General features: G+C 42.5%; 2 protein-coding genes across 2 annotated transcripts in view; one reads left to right on the forward strand and one right to left on the reverse strand.

Moving 5' to 3' along the window:
* The window catches only part of LOC138032432 (guanylate-binding protein 6-like), a 115,970-nt gene that overhangs the window by 48,064 nt on the left and 62,906 nt on the right, over positions 1-5,000 (forward strand). The window lies entirely within an intron of this gene.
* LOC138032438 (ralA-binding protein 1-like) overlaps positions 3,586-5,000 on the reverse strand; it is a 22,014-nt gene continuing 20,599 nt past the window's right edge. The window contains exon 15 of the mRNA XM_068880111.1: positions 3,586-5,000. This exon is cut by the window's right edge and continues 377 nt beyond it. The gene's annotated coding sequence lies outside the window, so the exon portion shown is untranslated.

Below are 5,000 nucleotides of genomic sequence, written 5' to 3' on the forward strand. Positions count from 1 at the left end.
CCTACGTGTGATCATAGAGCAATCATTGGAATGGAATTCGTCCCTAGAAGTCAACTTTGTGGACTATGAGAAGGCGTTTGATAGTGTAGATCGGGAGACTCTTTGGAAGCTCTTGCGCTTTTATGGAATCCCAGGGAAGCTTGTTACATTGATTAAGTCTAGCTATAAAGGTTTTACTTGTCTGGTAGCCCACGAGGGTCAGCTTCCAGATTCATTCGAAGCGAGGACAGGGGTGCGACAAGGTTGACTGCCATCACCCTTTCTATTTCTACTGACCATTGATTGGATAATGATGGATAATGCGGTAACCAAAGCAGGTAACAACGGAATACAGTGGACCTCATGGGAGCAGTTGGACGATCTGGATTATGCAGATGACCTTGCCCTGCTCTCCCACAACCAATTACAAATTCAGGACAACACTTCAAGGCTAGCAGAGGAATCGGCTAAACTGGGTCTGAGGATTAACAAGGTGAAGACTAAAGTATTAAGGATTAACACCACAAGTGAGGTACCTGTTGTGGTCGACGGGGAGCCGTTGGAGAGTGTCAAAGAGTTTTCATATATCGGGAGCGTTGTATACACACTTTGAGGTACGGACAAGGATGCACTTACAAAGATTGGAAAGGCTAGAGCAGTGTTTCTCATGTTGAAGAAGGTATGGGCATCGAAGAGCTATCTGTGATACCAAACTTAGATCAAATGTGAAGACCGTTCTGCTCTACGGTTCAGAAACCTGGAGAACAATGAAGAGGATACAAAGTAGAGTACAGAGTTTTGTTAATTACTGTCTCAGAAGAATTCTTGGCTTTTGCTGGAAGGATAAGGTAACCAACGAGCAGCTAAGGGAATGGGAGGAAGAAGAGCTAATTGCGCTACAAGTAAGAAGGAGGAAGTGGGGCTGGTTAGGCAACACTCTACGGGAGCCAGCGAGTAACACCACGCGGCATGCTCTTTCATGGAATCCCCAGGGGAAGAGGAAACGAGGGCGCCCTAGAAACAGCTGGAGGAGAAATTTGGAGTGTGAGGTGAAGGACAGTGGGTTGAGCTGGACAGAACTTGGTAGGAGGGCCCAGAGCCGGGTGCGGTGGAGGAAACTCATCGATGTCCTCTGCTCCGCAGGGAGTAAAGGGTGAGTGAGGGAGTGAGTGAGTGAGGGAGCGAGTGAGTGAGTGAGTGAGTGAGTAACCTTACTTTTTACAATGCTTCATTTTCTTATTTAAGCTCATTTACAAAAACATTTACCTCACAATCATTAAAATTGACATATCGAAAATAGTTTACGCGAACCAAGTTTTATCCCCAAAAAATGTAACTTACCTTCAATCGGACTTGTCCAAAGGGTTCAATGAAGCACTTCCATTAACATCAGAAAGGTGGCGCTTCAGTCCACAAATGGGGAGCTTAAGATCTACGACGACGACGTCAACGACAACGCCGCAAAACAGTGACATCATTGGTTAAAAGAGCACAAATAATCGTGCTGCACGTGCGGCACGGATTATTGCTCATATTTTTGCGGTTCTCTGTAGGACGACGACGTGAAATCACCAAACTTTAGGTTTTGACGACAACGTGAGCATGCAACAGAGAATCCTTCATTCTCTATTTCAGTCTGAAACCGCTCGTACCGATTTATTTTTAGGATACTTCGCCCATATTGTAGGACGTGAACGAGATGGAATAATCGCGAAAGACTTATAATAGAGCAAAGTTTTATTTTGAGGTGACGTTTTCGTTGACATCGCCGTCGTAGATCGTAAGGTCCCTAATGAGTACAACGAACGGGAAGGATAGCGTTCCCCAGAAGAGTTGCTTACTTCTTGAATGAACTTCGAGACTGCATGCAGACATATCTGTAATGGCCGTGTCCAAAGTTTGTAGTCCTTCTTCAAAGTCTTTCGTGGTAAAAATGCCGCCGTGTTTCAAAGTACAGGACTTCACTAATCCATTGTTTCCATTTGGTTCTTTCAGCTGTTGATTTCGGTACTGCATTATCAACACTTTTCTTCTCATCCTCCACACTTTTCGGCTGCCGAAATCTCTCGAACGACTTTGTTTTGGTATGATTTTGACTGAACGACAACTTGTAAATGCAGGCAATTTCCCATCTCAGAATAAATTAAATCGCACCCTAAATGCAAATTAATTACGCTCGTAAAAAAAAATCCAAACACCGAGAGACAAATGAAAGCACGAGGTCGTAGGCCGAGTTTTGGAAATAGTACTTGACTCTTAGAATTAATGTCATTAAACAGTTGAATAGTTTAAAAGTCGCCTCAGAGAACATGGCTTAAATAACTTATGAACGTACTGACGTCCAACGTTGAAAAATACTCTTGGAGTTCTATTAATAACCCATTTCGGAGTTCGTGTCTGCCTCCTCTTCAAAGCGAGTATAAGTGCGAAGTTTTTCTTACGAAAATTAGTTTACATTCATATGTAAAGTAGAACTAATTACCACCACAAAAGCTTCGCATTTAGACTCGCTCTGAAGAGGAGGCAGGTACTGCCGAAACCAAATTTTTGTTTGTACCTGATTTTTGCATATTAATAGAGTTGTTGCTCTCCATCTGATGGAGAAGTGCGTTATCTTAAAAGGTATAGGTCCATTTTACACGTTTTCTGCCTCGGGACATATCGGGAAAAGGAAAAATGTCGAAAAATCTGTCGACCATTTTACACGTTTTCTGCCTCGGGACATATCGGGAAAAGGAAAAATGTCGAAAAATCTGTCGACCATTCTTGTCCTGGTGCCAGTTGTTTAAAAGGTGGATAACGGTATTCACCGGATAAATCACTATCCAGCGGATAAGCACTAGCAAAACCAATTGAGTTATCCAGCAGGTAGCAATAACCACTCTTCGAACAACTGGGGCCTGGTGCCAAGTCGGGGGCGTGGCTCTCAGGGTGATGATCCTCGAAGGCAGACTGTTTTCACGCAACCTCGTTTCAAGGGTCTTACTTCTTCCAACTTCAGAGTGGGCGAAGGAACAGGAAATGCTCAGGGAACGAGTTGGTTTTTGATACAAAAATGAAGGTAAAACCAATCTCAGTACTCCACGCAAGCTATACGGGACGTTTGTCCTTTCATACCCATCGCACGCTCGAGGGTGAGGTAAGTTGTTTTTAACTGCACTTTGGGGAGCACGGCTGGTGCATTGGTGAGAGCACTCGCCTTCCACCAATGTGGCCCGGGATCGATTCTCGGATTCGACGCAATATGTGAGTTGAGTTTGTTGGTTCTTTTCTCTGCTCCCAGAGGTTTTTTCCCCTCTCCTCAAAAACCAACATTTGCAGGCGTAGCTCAGTTGGCTAGTGTGCGGCTTTCGGAGCAAGGGGTCCCCAGTTCGATCCTCGGTGACTTCAACGTCTATTTCGACTTTCCTCTGATCCGTGTAGCTGTAGCCTTAAATACATCTTAAAACGGAGCACAGACAGAGGAAGGGTGGTAAAGGGCGCACCGTCGGCTTCCATTGATACCAGCCTCGTAGCTGAAGGAACTACCGACGTTAAATAAAGTGACTTTACTTTACTGTCACTGCTTGAAACCAATTGATATTTTGTGAACATCTATGGCAACGCTTACCATAAAAAGGTTGTATTTATTAATAACAAAAAGAGTACATTAAGGTGATTCCCTACTATTGCACTGCGCATCCTGTTCTGAGCATAACAGCGAAGGCCATGTTCGTATTCAGGCATGGCTAAGAGCCTTTACGGTCAATTTTCACGGCTCAGTTCTGTTCTCTTTGTCTCACAAGTCTCAACAGATATTTCTAAACAAAATAATGTTTAAATTTTAACCATAAAGACTCGTACCATGTGTGAATATTGATATATCGAACGTGGCCAAAAACATTTGAAAATGGCGAACTTTCGTGCGGGAAAGCTCGCAAGAAAGAAGAATGGCCGTTTTCAGAGCACGGCAGAAAAGAGCAAAACGGGAAACTACTTAGACTCTCGCAAAACAAAGAGTCGAGTGATAGCCTTGATGATGCTGAAGTGTCATTTCAGTCCGAGAGTGAAAGTGAAACCGCGCTATCGGGGAGACGTGTTGTCGAGGGGTCGAGCTTGGTTTGCTTTCTGTTTTCTCCTAAACGAGTTTGGTGACATCTTTTTTTGGCATAATTTTATTCTTACTTCTCTTCTTTCTGCTGTAAAAAAAAAAATTAAAAATTAACGTCAGAAAAAAAAGTTACAGGGGAAAAAGTATTCGTAGCCATCACTCGTGGACACAAAATTGCCTCCTCGATATCACGCACTCGAAGAATATTTGTAGTCAGTGCCTTTTGAAGACGTGTGCCTGTGCCACAAAACAAACATTAAATTATTCCTTTTGAACAATACAATACACATGTTTTGTTATTTCAAGAATTACGTCAAAGCTGTGCTTCCTGTTCCTGCAAAACGTAGCGTGAACCGATGGAACAAACTTGTCTTTGATAGATGAAGTTGCAATGATTGAATGAGTAACTTGAGCAAGTTATATCTGGCAAACGAGCTTGGTGACTATTTTTTTTAACTGCACATTATGTGGGGAACAATCGAGAAAAGTTAAAAAAAAAATCTTACGACAACTTCTATTACTAAGGAATCACCTTAATATAATACTTTGTCATTAAAAGTAAATTATTGAACTATCTACAACTGCTTAATATCTTTCATGCATTTACCTACAACTATGTTCATAAATTATTATGTTGCTCTTCAATTGATGAATATCGTCACCTTTCGCATTTATTTTCGATTCTAACTTTCGTTTGTCTAAGTTATGTTTTTTTTTCAATAATATTCCATTTCAAGTAACACCTTTCCCCAAATGACTGAAGGCGTAAGCGTTCTGGGTATCAGAAGACCACCATCCATTTACCGAACGTTACGTCCCCAACTTATGACGAAAGAATTGCCTGGATGTTGCTAATCTCGTGTCCAGATCTCCAATGGTCTACTCGAGGAGGACGATCTGGCACATCCATTGCCACGGTGAGATCATGCAT

This window comes from Montipora capricornis, chromosome 14 (assembly GCF_036669925.1).
Source record: "Montipora capricornis isolate CH-2021 chromosome 14, ASM3666992v2, whole genome shotgun sequence".
Classification (NCBI taxonomy): domain Eukaryota; kingdom Metazoa; phylum Cnidaria; class Anthozoa; order Scleractinia; family Acroporidae; genus Montipora; species Montipora capricornis.